This window comes from Balaenoptera acutorostrata, chromosome 19 (genome assembly GCF_949987535.1).
Source record: "Balaenoptera acutorostrata chromosome 19, mBalAcu1.1, whole genome shotgun sequence".
In the NCBI taxonomy this organism is placed as follows: Eukaryota; Metazoa; Chordata; class Mammalia; order Artiodactyla; family Balaenopteridae; genus Balaenoptera; species Balaenoptera acutorostrata.
The window spans coordinates 8831742-8850421 of NC_080082.1; the positions used below are offsets into that span (position 1 = coordinate 8831742).

General features: G+C 48.3%; 1 long non-coding RNA gene across 1 annotated transcript in view; it reads left to right on the top strand.

Annotated features, from left to right (window-relative positions):
* LOC103018025 (uncharacterized) overlaps positions 1-11076 on the top strand; it is a 31235-nt gene extending 20159 nt beyond the window's left edge. The window contains exons 2-3 of the long non-coding RNA XR_451023.2: positions 6216-6344; positions 9517-11076. This is a non-coding gene — a long non-coding RNA (uncharacterized LOC103018025). The remainder of the gene's footprint in view (positions 1-6215; positions 6345-9516) is intronic.
* Positions 11077-18680: the final 7604 nt, after the last annotated feature.

Below are 18680 nucleotides of genomic sequence, written 5' to 3' on the forward strand. Positions count from 1 at the left end.
GCTAGGGGATCTTGGTTTAATTTTGTAACCTCTCTACTTCTGTTTCTCCAGCCACAGAACTGGGTTAATAGTAGTGCCATATTTAGGGGTTCTTCAGACTTTGTTGTCAGTGAGTAGCGGATGGGTGGGTGGGTGGGTGGATGGATGGATGGATGGGTAGATGAATATTCCTGTTGATGAATAGTGGATTAACAGATAAATGAGTTATTTAATAGATTCACTTAGTACATGTTTAATTAAAGAGAATTGAGTGCCAAAAGCCACCACCAGTCACACACTAAATAAAGTGACCCAAACATAAATGGTCCCTCAGGAAACAATCAAATAACAGTAACTTTTGCAGGCCTAGGGACGGCGTGGAGGTTCCCTCTGGGCACTCTTTTCACCAGATACCCTCCCCATGAAGAAAGGGGCGGGGAAGGGAGGGAGGGGAGGGGGGAGAGATCAAGGAAGGGGCAGGATGGTAAAAGCGCACACATGCGCACATGCTCAGAGGAGCAACTTAAAGCCGAGCCCTCCTGTCACTTCACCCTAAGCCTCTGCCCTTACCCCGAGCCTCCCCGGGAACAGTCTGTGGGTCCGAGGTTTTCTCTTGCAGGAGAAGGTGGTGCAGACAGGATCCTGAGCTCCCAGTCGCTCTGCTTTTAAGTTAATCTGTCATCTCGGTAGCGCTTGTGTGTGTGAAGGCGAGCAGGTGGAGAGAGACACAGAGGAGGACATCTCTGCATGCTTCTTCTCTAACCTATTAGAGGTCACCCCTCACCTGCCTCGGATCGCTCACCTGTGACTAAAAGGCCTAACCCACTCTGAGAACCCAGATTCTCCTGTTGGGAGCTTTACGGACCCCCAGGACTTCTCTGGCCCCTCCCGGCTCGGCCGTATCAGCTGAGTAATCTCCCTGAGCGTTCTGACACACAGCTGCAAGAGATGAAAACTGTACTGTTGATAGCTGAAACTTTGGATAAGATTACATGGTTTTGAATATCTTGATGACATATTTGTCTGAAAAGTCTTTTAGAGGACAGCCTAATATAAATGCGCGGAAATGTTTCTAATGACTAGCATTTGTCTACAGACTTCGTTGGAGAAATTAGCATTCATGTGTCTCTGGATGTCATTTGCATTTGTATGTGGGGACCAACTTTTGAATAATCATCTCTTCCAGCCCAGAAGTGTTAACTATTTACTCCGAACACAGGCTGGTTTCCTTCTCAGGCTATCTGGCTGGGTCTGTGATGTCCAGAAATAGGTAATGTTGTAACGGGCATATATCCCATGGCTCCAAGACCACTGGAACCTTCTAAGGAGTCCTCAGATACCATTTGCCCTAGCAAATATTTACTTGCTCTGCTCTGTTCTGGCCTCACCCACCCCAATGTTTTAATCACCTCCCCTCATCCCAGCCAACCTTGGTTCTTGCTACGAACTCCAGACCTCCTAGGTTGAAGGCTGAGACCTATCTGGTCGCAAGTATACTTGGGATTCTCCCCAGGACAACACAGATTCCACTGAAACTCCACGGAAAGGAGCTAGCGTGTGCAGGCATCAAGGGCCCGATTCCCTTCTGTGGTTTCACAGAGGTCCTTTGGCTGAAGTCCAGGGTAGTTTTCCTGGTCCAATTTTGCTTTAAGTAGAAGGAGAAGAAAAGGTCTGGATAAAGCCAACCAGAGCTAAGTGCTCACAAGGCTCTGATCTGCTCTGGGATGTCCAGGAAGAAAATTAACCTCTGTAGGCATCAGTTTTTTCATCTGTAATGTGGGGAGGTAATTCCACCAACTACCCAGAATTAAAAAGACAAGAGTTGATCATGCATCTGAAATCCCAGGACTGAGCACACAGCAGACACTCAGTAAATGTTCCTTTCCTGCCCTGTCGCCTCAGTATTTCCTAGCGCGCCGTCAGCAACCGCATTAAGGCTCCTGATGGCAACTTTAGCAAAGAGCAAAACATGATGTGCTGGTTTCAGCGTGAGATTCATTCGGGAGAGTTTCGCAGAGGGCGCGTTCGTTTGGGGGTAGCTGGACAGCTTGGGAGCCATTCTCTTTGTGAGCTCTGGGTCTCCAGTACAATTTCCCTGTGCACGTTCATTCTCCGAGGTCTTACCCGCGTGTGTCAGAAGTAACTCCGGACTGTTCTACCTGAGAGGGTTACGCTGGAGGCAAGAGGCCCGGCGTCAGGCGAGGCCCCCGCATGGCTCTGCTTTGGGACCTAGCACCGTGCACACAGTAGGTGTTTCATGAACGCCGGGAATACTGATGGACTGCGTTGCAAGAGATAAGTATCTCTAACAGTAAATGAACAGCGACGACAATTGTAACATTTCTGGAGCCCTCGGTCCCGGCCAGACTTTGTGCTGTGTGCTGTATGGTGCTCTCTGATTTTGACACGCAACAGGCCACCAGCCGCCAGCTGTCACCTCCCGTCCCAGTGGGAACTTGGATGCAGAATGGGAAGAGGTGTTTGCTGTTTCTTCCGCTCAGCCTGCCCCTTCTCTGTTTTGAGGTAGAGCACAAGTAGCTCATTTCAGACACCACCCTGTCTTAGAAATATCCCCGAAACCCCCAGGTTTGGGGGGGATCCGTGCTCCCAAATATGGCCTCGGGCAGCCTTCTAGAGACTCTGAGAACTGGAAGATGAAGGGCGATGGTAACCCTAACATGTCATTACAGGTGGCACCTCTGTCAGGCTGCACGTGAACAAATGAAGTCCAGCAAAGTCCAGCTTTTTCCACAATAACGACTGATTTGTGCTTTCAGTTGCTGTCAGTAGAAATAACCTCGGGGTCGAGGGGTGGGCAGAGCTGCTTTGCTGATACCCGGAGCCCGTGCCCTGCCTGTGCTTCGACTTGGCGCCGGTCCTGGGGCATCCCAACTTCCTTATCACAGGACGTGTTACTCCCATCCTAAGCTCAGGCTTGCTTGTCTGTGTGTCCGCTGCCTGGAGACCTCCGGGAGGACAGGCACAGGTGTTGAGATGAAGAAGAGGGTCAAGGAATGTCTGCAGAATGAATGAACGTGTTCATCTGCAGTGTCCTCTCAACCCGCTGGTGTGTCCCAACCAGCAAACGACTGTTCTGGAGTCTTGCTCTGTGTCTCTCTGTCTCCCTCTCTCTGTGTCTCTCTCTGACTCCGTCTCCATTTCTCTCTGTCTTTGTCTGTGCCTTTTTCTCTCTGTCTCTCTTTGTCCTCGTTTCTCTGTCTGTCTCTCAGGATGACGCTGACAAGGAGGGAGGGAGGGAGGATTGAAACCTGATTTGTCAAAATTATTCGATCTGTTTCCATCTGTCTGTTGGGCCTCACGTGAACACCCCGACAAGTTCTCTGCCGCCATGTTAATGTTCCGGGAGATGCTCTCTGGTGGCCCACATCTCATGCCAGAGACAAGGCCTGCTCCCAAAGAATCCCAGGCCACGTCCCACCCTTCCTGGGTCTGCAAAGGCGCATTGGGAGAGGCAGAGCTGATCTTCCTTGAAGCCTGGGTTGCTGAGGTTTTTATTTCTTGAACACTGTGCCTTGAGAACATTTTTATGTGCCTCTTGCCAAACCTGAAACTTGATGTTGGGATTGTTGGTGATCCTCTGAGAGTCAGAAGTGGCACCAGAACACACCTGACCACTCCCAAAAGCACATTTCCCAAGCACCAGAAAACTACAACCTGTGCTCAGGGTAGGGTCAGCTCAGCAGAATGGCCCAGAATCTTCCAGCATCACTTTTCATTGTTATCTTGAAAGAAACAAATTAACCTGCAGATGTGGCTACTGTAGCCTCTATTTTGACTGAGTCGATTGGTCCACTGGTGCAAACACATCATTAAATGAATATACACGTAATGTATTCATATATAATTGATGTGTATGTATACTTTCCCCTTTCTTTTGTCACTAGCCATTTGTTTTTAATTTGTTTGTTTGTTTATTTATTTATTTATTTTTGGCTGTGTTGGGTCTTCGTTGCTGCCCGCGGGCCTTCTCTAGTTGAGGTGAGTGGGAGCTACTCTTTGTTGCGGTGCGCGGGCTTCTCATTGCAGTGGCTTCTCTTGTTGCGGAGCACGGGCTCTAGGCACGTGGGCTTCAGTAGTTGTAGCATGTGGGCTTCAGTAGTTGTGGCTCAGAGGCTCTAGAGTGCAGGCGCAGTAGTTGTGGCGTGCGGGCTTAGTTGCTCCGCGGCATGTGGGATCTTCCTGGACCAGGGCTCGAACCCGTGTCCCCTGCATTGGCAGGCGGATTCTTAACCTTCGCGCCACCAGGGAAGTCCGCCATTTGTTTTAAGTATCTACTGACTGCCAATCACATGGTTCCTCCTCGCACTATTATTTGAGACGTGGACTGATTTAAAGAAAAATATATAAGTATCTCCCTCCGACACACCATTGATTCCACCCACATCCCTTCAGGAGATGTATATTCCTACAGTTTCGATCACATAATTTATTGATGAAAAGAATACAGTGACAAAACTGGTACTGCGTTTTCGTCACCAGAGTGTAACTCTCTGGGGGATTTTTAAGAGGAAACACCAGGGAGGTTATTTCTAGTCTTCTGTCACGACATGTAGAGCATGGGCTGAGTAGTGAGGATGGGTGGGCAGTGAGGCACTGAGTATAAAGGTAGAGAACACCATGGCAAAGGGGCCGACGTGTGAACCCCATCTTCACGTGCTCCATGGAAGCCTCTGGAACATTCACTGGTGGGGATAATTGTAACAGCACAAAGGACGGGGGGAAGGGTGTTAACAGCCTCTTTGCCCTCATTCAACTTTGTGTCTCTGTTGGGCTCCACCTCCACCCAGCCCCACCCCCGCCAGGTCCATTCTCTACTTCTCCCTACTCAGCTCTGGGCTCTGGGAGACAGATCAGTGTAGACATGTGAGTGGGCTCGCCAAGCCCTCTGGCTTCCAGCTGGGTCAGGCCTCTGAGTAACACTGCAGGGGGGTGGGGTGAGCTCCTGCCTCCCAGCCTGCAGGATCACTGGTGCCCTTGACTGAAGGTTAGAGCTGTAGAGTCAGAGTCAGGCTGCCCTGTCCAGTCACCCATCTCTCTCTCTCTCTCTCCCTGTCTATCTATCTCTTTCTCCCTTTCTCTCCAGCTCTTTCTCTCTCTCCTCCCCCTCTTCTCTGAGTCTTGGAACGATGCACCCTTTCCTTACCCTTTCAGGCAGCAAGAGGTGGTCCTGGCTCCCTGAAGTTGGAAACCCCAGGAAACGATACCTTGCCTTAAGGCTTTTCTATATCCTGTGTTCCTGTGCTTTGTAAACACTCCCGTCATTAAAACTCCTCTTGGTTCCCCAAGCCCACTCCTTCTTGCTAGGACCCAAGAGACACAAAGTTGTGGATCAGATAGAATCACATGGGTGTGCTTCTCCCAGGGTGCGCCGAGGTCCCCCCGGAGTAGAGCCTCCTCCTTTCTCCTCCTCTCCCCCGGATGCAGTCAGGGGTCTCTACAGAAGAACGTGAATGACCTTCACCCTTTTCCCAGGAGAGACCAAGCTGGGGTCCTGTGTACCTCAACAGGGCCTTACTGCCTTCCCCAGCCCACCCCACAGACTCTGGACCCCTGAATCAGAGCTGAGCTATGTGAAAGGGCAGAGCATGGACCAAAGTCAGAGGGCCTCTGCTCTTTTCCTACCCTGTGACTTTGGGTTATACACATGCTTCCTCCTTGGGGATGATGTGACATTTCATCAAGTCAAGCCATGAATAATCTTGTAGCTAAGAAAGGCCATGTGACTCATTTCTCATACATAAAATATAAGCATTCCAATGGTACCATCAATTTCCCTTTTGTTTTTACCACCTTGCAATGCAAACATGATGGCTAGCACTTCAGCAGCTACGTTGGGAAGATGAGGTGATAGCAAGAGGGGAAAGATGAGAATTGCAGAGATGGTGAGATGGTGACCTTAATATTAGTAAGCCACTGAACTAATGCTAGCAATCAACTACCTCCACAACTGTGTGGTGTGTGTGTGAGTGTGTGTGTGTGAGAGAGAGAGAGAGAGAGAACATTAATCCTTCTTTGTTTCAGCCCCCTGTTAATTAATTATTCTGTTGCTTGCAGCCAAAGGCATTCCTGTCTGATATAGTAAATAATGTGTCAATAAAATAAAATAACTTCTCCTTCTCCAACACCCCATTGGCTTTTTACATTGAAATCTGTGTAGTGTAGATTTTTTAAGTGGGAGGGTTAATCTGTTTAACCCCCTTTCACCCTCTTTTCAGCAGCTCCTGTAGCCCCTTGAGAGCAGATGCCACGTTGACATTTACGTCCCTAACGATCAACACCACAGTTTCCGTATAACTGGCATTCGATTAAAGATGGGCTTCAGAAGGTCCACAGAGGATAGTACGGTAACTACCATTTATTGAAGGACTAATACATGCAAAGCATTTTCCAATTCTCATTTCAGACACATCATATCTCTGTTGAGCAAGTATTTTTACCCTCATTTTACAGATGAAAATCCTGACGCTCAGAGAGTTTTCGTAATTTGGCCAAGATCCTGAAGCTTATAAATGACACAGAGAAAATGTGAAGCCCCAGTCTCCCAGCTCCTCTATAGACATCTTCCCTGTGAGACAAACAATTCAGAGTGTAGAAACCACCCCCGGGGACTTTTTCTCGTTTTAGCATCTGAAGATACCAACAGACCCAGCCAGGTGCTGACCTGCATTGAAGCAGGCTCTGCATTAAACCTTCAAAGAGTCTAGAATTCAATCCCCGGAGGGTTCAGAGGATGATGGTTTTGGGCTATTGAGAAAGTGGCCCTTTCCACTCTCTCATTTGCATGCTGGATGTCTACTGAAAGTTGCTATGGTGATCCGTTTGACCAGAAGTTTCCGCTGAATCATCCCAACACATATGAAAGCAGAGATGTGGTTTGGGGACCCAGAGCCCCGTAGCCGGGGGAGACGTCTCCATCTTTCACTTGTGACTCACTCGTGGTCACGCGTAGGCCCAGCTGGGACGAAAGCGAGACCTCTGGGACAGGTGTCGCTCCCTGGAGACGTTTTGCACAGCAGGGCACACTGCCGTCGCCTCTGGGGACCCGAAGACTGGAGAAGGAAAGGTGGGAGCCGGCACCTGAGCCATGCCCTGCTCTGCAGGGTCATTCTGGGGCTCAGGTCATCTAAGCAAATGTCTCGGTTTGGAGACCCCTAACAGCAGAGGCTGCAATAGGCACTTGGGTTCAGGTAGTCTATCTGAGAGCTGACCTGAGGAAGCAGAAGGGAAGGGGATTCTAAGCCAGCGTGAAGGGAGAGCCTTACCAGTGTGCTATCTGGGCGCTGCCGTGGGCAGTGACCCGCTTTAGGATCTGTTTCTAGAGTAATTGGTGGCAGAACACAGCAGCGATGGAGCGTGGGACGGGGAGCAGACAGACCTGCGTTCAGATCTCCTCTCTGCTCAGCGCAGCCCTGGTTGCAGGCCTTGACGTCCCTATGCACAGAAATGGAGAAGAGAATACCTCGTGTGGCTTAGAGAGAAATCACGTTCGCAGTGGAAGCTGGTGCAGGGTCTAGCATGTGGGACATCTTCAGTCAGCTTTGTTTTCTCTCCTTCTTCTCTTCACCAAAGACATTCAGCTAAGTGATACTGCTGTTCTTGGCTGAGAACCAGGCGTAGGAGCTTATGGACAAACCATTAATTTAAAACATGTATAGATATGGGACTTCCCTGGCGGCACAGTGGTTAAGAGTCCGCCTGCCAATGCAGGGCACACGGTTCGAGCCCTGACCCTGGAAGATCCCACATGCCGCGGAGCAACTAAGCCCGTGCACCGCGACTACTGAGCCTGCGCTCTAGGGCCCACGAGCCACAACTACCGAGCCCTCGTGCCACAACTACTGAAGCCTGCGCGCCTGGAGCCCGTGCTCCGCAACAAGAGAAGCCACCGCAATGAGAAGCCCGCGCACCGCAATGAAGAGTAGCCCCCGCTCGCCGCAACTAGAGAAAGCCCGTGCACAGCAACAAAGACCCAACGCAGCCAAAAATAAAATTAATTAATTAATTTAAAAAATGTATAGATAGATAGAAAGAGATTTAAACATAGCTCTTAAAAATTGCCCTTTATTTTGAAGTAAACGTTATTTGACATTTGATCTTCATTTGAATTATGTTCTGTGTAACTAGTTGAACATGGATATCTTTAGAGATAATGTAGATGCATAGAGGAAGTGGTGCCTAAGTATTCCCTTTTTTTTTGCCACTTGGAGACATTTAAAGGATGCTTCTGGTTGGGGTGCAGGGGGCTGTGTGGAACAGACTGTGGAAAAGCTGTCGAAGGAAAAACTCCAGGGCAGTCTGTTGGAGTGCATTAAAGGAGAGAGATTGCCGTTCAAATGGAGGTCGATCTTTAAAAATTATGTAACACATTACATTAGCAACATGTTACATTTCTGTGTGGAAAGACAGGTACAACTTTTCTAGAAAATACTTTGTCATATCAACACCCTAAAATACGTATACCTTTTAGCCTGCATATTAGTCAGGGTTCTTCAGAGAAACAGACCCAATAGGATATGTATATATTTCCTGTTGGATAACTATCTATCTGTCTATCAATCAATCAATCAGTCAAATAATCTGCAAGCTGGAAACCCAGGAAAACTCGTGGTGTCATTGAGTCTGAGTCCAAAGGCCCGAGAACCCAGGGAGCCGACTGTGTAGATCCCAGTCTGCAGGGATCTGGGATCCCTTTTTTAAAATTTTTTTAAAAATATTTATTTATTTTATTTATTTATTTTTGGCTGCATTGGGTCTTCATTGCTGTGCACGGGCTTTCTCTAGTTGTGACGAGCGGGGGCTACTCTTCATTGCAGTGCACGGGCTTGGGCAGTGAGACAGGAAGAAAAAAGGAGCTGGGGGAGCAGGGGTGAGGGAGGTGAATTTCTCCTTCCTCTGCCTTTTGTCCCAGTCAGGCCCTCAACGGATTCGCCGATGCCCACCCACACTGGGGAGGGCATCCACTTTACTGAGTCCACAGATTCAAATGCTAAGCTCATCCGGAAACATCCTCACACCCAGAAATAATGTTTCATCTGGGCACCCCATGGTCAGTCAAGTGACACATGAAATTAACCATCACAGCCTGGTAACCCCAGTTTTTTATCTCTGTCTTACAGAGATTATCAGAGATTCAGAAATGTACAAGGAGAGAGATCAAAGCAGTATGTATATTACTGAAAAATTGGAAAGTATTTTAAAGCCCCCCAATAAGTGAAGTAAATTCTTTTATGATCATGTGATTAAGTGTTATGTGGGCAATAAAGACACTCTTGCCAAGAGTACTCAGTGATCAGGGAAAGCGTTGATGGTAGATTATGAAGTGAAAAGTTGGTTAATAAAGAGTCCATCTGACTCCAATTCTGTTAAACATACCCTTTGGTCATACAATTGCATATCTGTGTATATATTTCTGTATACTCATTACCCAAAGAATAGCTTAGAGGAAAACACTATTAACAACCACTGTTTCTAAGTGCTTCTCTTCCCTTTATTCTTTCTCCTTTTTGTACTTTGCAGAGTTTCCATAAGGAGTAGAAAACATTGTCGTAATCAAAGAAGGAAACGATAACTGTGATTTCTGAAGATGCTGAAGAAGTCAAACGTTAGAATCCTGCGCATTTTGCTTCGGCTTCATCTTTCTTCAGAATACAGCTGGATCTGCCCCTGGAAGGTGAGGGTCAGGTGAGCTGCAGGGCCACAGGGGTCAGGACACTGCGCTTTGATGTGTGGCCTCCGACCCCCAGGACAGAACAGTGCGGAAGGCAGCCATCAGAGGACAGCGTGGAGGGTTGGTTAGTCTCCCCAGGACTCAGGGGTGTGACACATTACAGTGCCTGCTGTCGCTTTGGACCTTTGGGGGGGCGTCCTTGACCGTGCAAAGAGGATGGAAACTAGCCGCTCCCCACATCCTAACCTCCTTACCGGCTCCGTTTTCTCTCCTTTGATGGCACCTCCATTTCCACATCCCTCCCCCCTTCTTTGTGGCCCCCACCTGTGTCGTCCAGCGGCTCCGGGCCCACCGGGCTGCTTCCACTCACACCAACATCTCGTGTCCCTCACTGACAATGCCAGAGGGTCACACAGAGAGAGTGACCACGATTCCACCCACCGCAGAGATTTGTGAGACCCACGAAAACATCAGAATTGTATTCAGGAGACCGTGTGGTTTGAATCTCTCTCTCTCGCCCTGCCAAGCTGTGTGGGCTTGAAAAGGTATCTTCACTTCTCTGAATTTTAGTTTCTTCACCTGTAAGCAGCCTGCCGCCTAATCGTGAGAATGACATGAGTCTATTAGCCGCAGTACTCATGAGAGCTACACAACAAACACCGCAAGCTTCGCGACTTGAAACAACGCCCACCTGTGATATCGCGGTTCTGTTGGTCCGAAGTCTGAGTGGGCTGAGGCGGGTTCTCTGCGGAGGGGCTCATACAAGGCCGCAATCAAGACGCCAGCTACGCTGAGCTCTTAATTGGAGGCCCTGGGGGAGAATCTCCTTTCAAGCTCATCCAGATTGTTGGCAGAATTAATTTCTCTGTAGCTGTGGGGCTGAGGTCCCCGTGGCTTTTGTCAGCTGGGAGCCACTCTCTGTTGCTGGGGAGTGCCCACCTTCCTTGTCACATGCTCCTCCCCCCCCCACCCCGCCACCAAAAGCTTCAAGCCAGCGACAGCAGGCCCAGTCCTCCTTGGGCTTTGAACCTCTCCGACTTCCCCTTCTGCTTCCAGCTGGAGAAAACCCTCTGCTTTCAAAAGACTCGTGGAGATTGGAGACAATGGTGCGTGTAAATCGCTTAGAACGGTGCCTGGCATTTAGTAAATCAAGGTTGACTTCAGGACAAATACAGCCCAGGATACCTAGAAGGTTCTGAATCGGCTTTTATGGAATAAATGAGTGCATGAATGGATGCAGGAATGAATGTGCAAATGGGGAAAAAAAAAAATCGGCTGTGAAGTTGAGTTCCTATTTTGGAGGGCGGAGGCAGTCAGCGAGGGACGTCTCCAACAGCGAGGGGACGTTCCGATATGAATTCCATTAATCCACACAAAGTGAGGATTCAATTAATACAGCTACTAAATAAGGTTTCGTCCTGCAGCGTGAGAGTACCTGGGGTGCGTCATCTGAGCCCGGCTTCTCTGCTCGGAAAGCATCCGCTCCGAGGCCCCAGGAAGTCTTACTGGCAATTACAGCCAAAGGAGCAAAATTCCGTCTCTAGGCACTTCCCCCCTTCAGCTTCAAATTGCTCTTGGGATCTTTATGTTTCTCCAACACGGCCTCTGCGCTAGGCGCCCAACTCCCTTCCTACTGCAGGAGGGGCAAGGAGGTGGATTCTGGATCTGGCCAGAGGGAGTTTGGTGATTCTACCCTTAAAGTCTCAAATCCTTGTCATTTTAGCGGTCATCCGAGCACCACTGAATCATTACATCAAGCACCTCCAACACCTGTGAAACAACTCAGGTACCAAAGAGAAACAGAACAAAGATGAAAGCTGGTGTCTGATGGGCAGCGGTGCACGTGGTAAACTTACAAGCACCCCTGGCTTCCAGACCTCCTCCAGAGGGCTTTTATAACTTCCTGAAAATGCTTTAGCATTGGGTTTTAATTAAACATTTAATATGCATCATGCAAATGTATTGATTCTGCCAGGGGGAAAAAAGATGAATCTTGTTATTTGGACATCCCCAGCTAGGAACACTCATATTTTCCCGGGGGTTACTAATGGAGACCCCGGTTGCATCCAAGTTCGAACAGCACTGCAGGAGCTGGGGAACATCCCAGTCTGCAGAGTCACTGGCTCAGAGCAGTTGTGTTCATTTCAGCTTCTCAGACTCAGTCCTAAGACTAAGGAAGTAGGGAGGGGCAAGCTGTTGAAATTAACATGAAGCACTTAAAATGGACCCCTTTGTCAGAGGGTGTCCTTCTGCGTTCATCTCTTCCCCCTTCCCGTTACTCTAAAGTTCTGACCTCTGAAAAGGATGATCCAAAATACCCGGAAAAATACTTGGAGGAAATGGCTCAGTGTACAAGATCACACTACCTGCCTGACCCAGGAGGGTTAGCGTCTCACTAAGCTGGTATTTATTGACCAAAATTTTGGAAGAATGAGGCATCAGGCGTATCAAATATTCTCATTTACTGCCGATCAATCACAAACTCTTTTGATTTCCAGCCTTATTGTTCAGATTTCTTCTAAATTCATATAGGCCTCATTTCCTGCCTTATTAAAGGGGAATTGGCTAAAACTCTTTGGTAAGTAGGGGTTGGAGATACCCTTGGCTGGTCTCAGCTCCCGTATTGATTGAACAAGACAGTAGCTATAGAGTAGTGGTTCTCGACTGGATGATTTTGTCCCCCAAGGGACCTTGGCAATGGCTGGAGATATTTTTGGTTGTTACAGCTGGGGAGGTTTGGGGGGCAGGAGTTGCTACTGGCATCCAGTGCATGGAAGCTAGGGATGCAGAAACGTCCTACAACACACAGGATAACCTCCTCCACAAAGAATTATCCATCCCCAAATATCAATAGTGCTGAGGTCGAGAAGCCCTGATATAGAGGCTAAAAAAATGGTTTGTAATACAGGCTTATATATTAGATGGTCATCTAGAAGGAAAGATTCAAAACAAACAAACAAACAAACAAAAAGCCTTTGATACGAGAATCCATTGGGGAGCCTGCCATCAACCAGCTGTGGGGCCTTGAGCAAGTTAATACATTGAATATACTGAATTCGATTTATTTACTCATTCATTTGGGCAGCTTTGTGAAGAATGGCATGTTCTAATCTAAGCAGAGGAAACAAAATAAATGGTATGTGCAAAGGCTCAAGGCGGGAGAAAGCCAGTGTCCAAGGAAGGCCAGAGTGACTGGAGGATAATCAGCAAGAGGGAGGGAAAAGCAGGGGAGATGCTTCTGGACCTTCTGGACCAGAGCTGTGCTTTTATTCTGGGTGTAATGAACTCTTCAAGCAGTGAGAACCATGACCCAGCTGATGCTTTAATATCAGATGACTGGACAGGACCTTGTCTCTCTGGTTCCCTATACAGGCTCTAAAAGTGTCTGTTGGGTGAGAGACTCTGCTCCCTGCTGCTGTGGTGAGGAGACCTGACCAGAGAGAGGGGACAACGCTGGGAGCAGAGAGACCACTCAACAGGCCACTGTGTGGTCCCAGGAAAAAGAAAACAGCGGGGCAGTTCCTCAAACAGTTAACGTTGTGTCACCATGTGACCTAGCAATTCCACTCCTAGGTATGGACCCAGGAGAAAGGACAACGTATGTCCACCCAACACCTTGTACACAACTGCCCATAGCAGTGTTATTCGCAATGGCCAAAGGGTGGAAACAACCCAGACGTCCATCAACTGATGGATGGAGCGACAAAATGTGGTGTATCCATACAATGGAATAGTACTCAGCCATAAAAAGGAATAAAGTACCCACATATGCTACAACGTAGATGAACTTTGAAAACATTAAGCTAAGTAAAAGAAGTCAGACACAGAGGACCACATTTTGTATGATTCTGTTTATATGAAATGTCCAGAAGTGGCAAATCTATAGAGACAGAAGGTAGATGGGTGGTCGCTGGGGAGAAGGGGGAATGGAAAGTGATAACAGGTACAGGTTTGGGGGAGGTGACGAAAATGCTGTGGAATTAGATAGGGGTGGGGTTGCACAACCTGTGGATACTGATGGCATTTGCGGGGAGGGAAAGCCAGCAACGGAGGCTGGCTGCCTGCTTTCTCTGTTGCCGCTGCTCTGAACTCTTCCTTACGGTGTCACACTCAATAACTACATGACGGTTTTCCCCACATCTACCTCTTTCTTCTTATTGGAGTGTAAGCTGCGGGGGAGGAAATGCTTTGAGGAAGGGAATTTGCTTTTTCAGAGGAATCAGAAAACTTTCTTCTTGGTAACCTTTCCACCCTTGATTGCCAGAAGAGTTTGACCTCTGACCCCAGGGATGCTGGGGGAATAGGCTCCGGACAATAGAGCATTACAAATGCAGTGGGTTTTTCATGGACAAGATGTGGTACATTTTAATGCAGACGGCTTTCCCCAGGTAGTAGTCAACGTACAGAGAGAGAATGATGGTGCTTCCTTTACTTAGAAACTTATCTTAGCTTTTCCTACACAAATAAGTGTCATTTCTGGTAAAGTCAAAAAGAGAAAGAACATTCTTTTGTGCTGATGAGAAATGAAGATACGAAAAAAACAAAAAACAAAAAAAAAAAACACGACTGAGGAACACAAAACTCATGAACATTAGGCATCACGTTCTCATGTCATTTTGGGAGGAAGGGTGAGTTTCAATCTGGTTTTAATTATGCTGACAGATAACAAACACGCTTCTGTCCTCACAGGAGTGTTCAAGGCTGGGGCAGGAGGCGACTTTCCTCATCGGACCCTGAGACAAGGAGATGCGCTCTGGCCCCAGAGGCCCCCCAAGAAAGACAGTCGCTTACATTCATAGCAGTAGCTAATTTCCAACGTTACTGACTTTTCATTCATGTAATAAACCATATGCCTTTGGAGTTAAGAAGGGGATGAAGGTAAGATTCCATCCCTGCCCTCAAAGAGCTCACAGGTATATGGAGATAAAGACAAACAGTCAATGATAAACTGTAGAAGAAGTATTCAAAGGGTGATATGAGAAGCACCCATTGATTAGAAGGTGGGTACAGGATGTGGATTACCAAGGTGAGCGCATCGTCAAGATGCAACTGGCCTTTTATAGGGGCCCCGATAAACCGTGCACTGGGGGTACTGGGAAGAGAAGTAAGGGACTTGGGTCATTATTTTCTTGTCTTACGTTCCAACGTCATCTAAGGTCTGCACTAGACGCGAAGGACCTGGGTTGCTCTCCTGGGATTTCTCCAGGCTTAGGTTGGCCCTCCAGTCCCATCTTTCAAAGGCCAAGTGGTTTGGTGGCCCCATGCCCTCAACCAGGCGGCCCCCGCCGGCCCTGGCTTCCCATCAGCGGAGACGGAGAGGAGGCGGGTCGTGATTCCCAGGCTCCCGCCCCCCCACACGCCGCGCGCCCTCCCTCCCGCGCCTGCCCGCCGGCACGGTCTTCCTGGCTGCTTGCGTGGAAGGCTGTTCCCCACACGCTGCTCCGAGCCCTGGCTCCTCGCCCCCCAAGGCTCCCCTGCAGCCCCCTCGGGGACTCGGGGCCCGCGGAGGCCCCGCTGCCCGGGCCGCTGCCCTCACACACCACACGTCCTCCTTTCCCAGGCCCTGCTGCCCTCCCCTCCTTGGCTGGTGGCCCATCATGGCTGACTGACAGCGGGTCTGTGACTTTTTTTCTTCCTGCCCGGGCACAGACAGGGTGGAGCCGTCGGGGGAGAAGCCGGGCTGTGGTCTCCCTCCCCATCCCCAGGGCCCCTCCCAACTTCCTGGTTGCTGGGCTCAGAGGCCCAGAAGGAGCTGCCGAGCCATCCCATCTGAAAAACCAGCTCGTTACCAGCAAACTGAAGAAATGTAACGCGGAAGTCACCAGGAGAGGAACCAGGGAACCCTGCGGACTGTGTCATCTCCACGGAGTGGCTTTGCCCGGTCCTCTCTGACTTCAAGCCAATTAGAGCCTGGCTAATTAGTCCTGGGCACTGAACAGCATTTGTGGGGGAAAGGTCACTTTGGTGTACGATTTTCTCTTCTCTCTAAGCCACAGAACTTCCTCCAAGGAACAGGAACTCACCTCCGGTTCTCAGAAGCAGTACAAGCCAAGTCACACATTTCTATGAATTCTCTCAGAAAGCCTATGATTAGTAATAATAGCAGTAGCCGTGTCTATTGATTGAGCGCAGGTGCCAGACTCTTCACAGATCTCGCCTGTAAGGGAGCCTCCCAGAGATGTGGGGAGCTCATTTCATAGCTAAGTCAACAGCATCTCAGCAAGGACAATGAAGAGAGGCAAGGTCGTCTCTTGCAGAGCACGGGCCAGAAGTCAGGAGGGTCAAGATCATGTCCCGGCCCCAACCGACCCAACGTGGCTTGGGCAAGACTCGTCTCCCAACGGACATTCCAAAGCACTGTACCAAAGAGTTATCAGCTGTAACGAGAAGGCACATGCTGGTGGATGATTTGATTGAAATGAAGTGTCTGTACAACGAGAGTGGTACCCCAGCAGATGTACTGACACCTCCCATTGCCTCCCAAGTTGGAAATAAGAAGGAAACCAATTTTTGGCTGCTGCGTGCCAGGCACCGTGTGGGGTTACTGCCACACGCTTTGAAATAGAAACAGCTTTGAAAAATGTGGATGCACGTATAGAAGCGTAGACTTCTAAGACATAGTTCTGTGCGCCTTTGATGTAACCCTGACATTTTACGGAGAAGAGACTCCCCTGAACGTCTTATCCAGAAGGGTTAGTTAAGGCAAGGTGTGAGTACTGACTCCCGAGAGCAATGAGAAAAGCCCTGCCTCTGAGTGTGTCGTCAGTAATTATTCCCTAACCCTGTAAGTTGTGCAAGGGTATGTGGCCTTGACGACGTCAAACCACAGCACAGTGCCCTGACTCGACTGTGCCTGAAGACAACATAAGCACAGTTTTAAGCCCAGGCTTTATTTTTTCTTGTATCTTCTCTCTTTTCATTTGTTTAGTATGTGTTTTCCCTTCCCAACTTGTGTTGCATAACATCAGAATTTGTGCCAAACCTCTGTAGACAAGGATTTGGCAATAGGGGCGCTGGCAGTGAGACCCTGTCACTGTATTTGGAAAAATTAGGTGACCAGCCAGCTGGATTTTATTTCTAATAGCTGGGAGAGATCAGCACAGGGCAGAATGATGGACGTGCTCATTCAGCGGCACCAATGAGCCCTGAACTAGGGTCAACGAGACACGCCTTTAAGCCTTCAAGGGAATATTCCATTCCATCCAAATCCATTGGTTCTCACAGAACCACAGGAAACCAGTGAGAGTGAGCCAGTCAAGGTGCACTTCTGTCTGTGAGATGTGTCCCGTCACGATGAAGCTTCAGGAAGGCTCAGCGAAGTTGTTCAGGAGAAATTTTCTTCTTCCCCAGGTGAAACGGAATAATCACAGGGAATTCCATATGAAGTAGATTCCCCTAGAGAGATGAACAGATAGATACCAGTGAGGGAAAAAATAATTTTTTTTCCATTTCCCTGGGATTTTCATTTCTGGAAAACCAAAACACGAAATATACTAAGTGCTGGGGGTGCCAGGGGCATATCCACAACAAGGGTTTACCTTTCTGTCAGATTTTCCAGTTTTCTTACTTAAAGCAGGAGGGTGATAACACTGGTTCTTTTTGTCACCAATAAGCTGTTGTTCTATGTGTATTCTAAGGGGCTGATGTTATGTCTAAGAGGCAAAGATGCGTTTGTGCCTGGAAGATACCGCAAAGAAGTTCAAAAAGCTACTGCTTTGATGGCCTTTCCCATGTCCCCTGGAGCTACTAAAAGAAATTTGCACTCTGTACATAAAAATGGGTGGATGGACGCATGGATGGACAGACGGATGGGTGGATGGATAAATGGACAGGCAGATGAAATGATATACGGATATGGATGAGTAACAGGATTTGTTATTCCTCTATCTACCCGACTAACACAAAATCTGACACAGGACAAGCTTTCAGTGAGTAAAGACCTGACACTTAAGGATTTCAGTGAGGGTCAACTGGTCACTCCCTTTCAAGACTTGGGCTGGGGGAAAACTCTAAGTCATCTTACATACGTTGATATTTGTTCATTCATCAAAACCTAGGGATTCAGACTTGTCATTGGTGTCTTCATGCATCAGTGAGGCACGTGAGTAGGTCCTTGGGGTAATTTGAGGATCCCTGCTCCTCCAAGACAGTTTCCAAAAATCCTAACATTAGTAGGATGAAAAGCAAGAGTGGGCTAGAGAGCAATTAAAGAAAACTTGATAAATAAATAAAATGCAAAAGAAAAAAAAAGAAAACTTGCCTTCTTCCAAGTCTGTCATGAGAAAGTCTAAAGAAAAATCCGAACACTCTTGCTGACGACCTCCAGTTCCTTGCTCAAGGCACTGTCCCCATCAGGGGCGATGTCCCCATGGCCTGAATCACCACGAGTCCATTTTCAAGTGCATTAACCTCAGAGTCCCCATATTCATGGAAAAATGGTGCAAGAGGAATAAAATCAGGACCAAAAAATAGAAGTCAGGTGTACCTGTTTCATTTTGCAGCGAAATCTACCCTTCCCTTAATGCAGGTTTCTGTTTGAATCACCCGAGGGGATGATATTTTAAGGCAGTATGATGCCAGAGTTACCACTGAGATCTTCACAGTCGTCTCTAGAGGAAAAGTTCCCTTAAGATCGTACGTTGTTAGTGCTTCGTGCCTGGAGGTGTTTTCTCTCCCTCTTGGCCAAACCCTTTCTAGACAGTATTCTGAGTCTCCTCCTCTCTTACTGTGGTAGAATTTGAGTCTATTGCGCAAGCTTTCATGTAGGAGCACCGAGAAGTTAGGTGCTGGTATGAGTTAGCTTGAACCAGGACGCAGAGGTGAAACATAAGACCCTTGGATCAAGGTGCTCTCAGCATCGTGAGGGGAATAGAGAGTAAACAGGCAATTACAAAAGTCTAGCAGGAGAGACCCTTGTGATGGAAATGGTGTGCATCCTGACCATGTTGGTGGCGATCATACAAATCTACGCACGTAATAAAATTGCATTTTATTCCTTTCAGCTGCGTGTGGG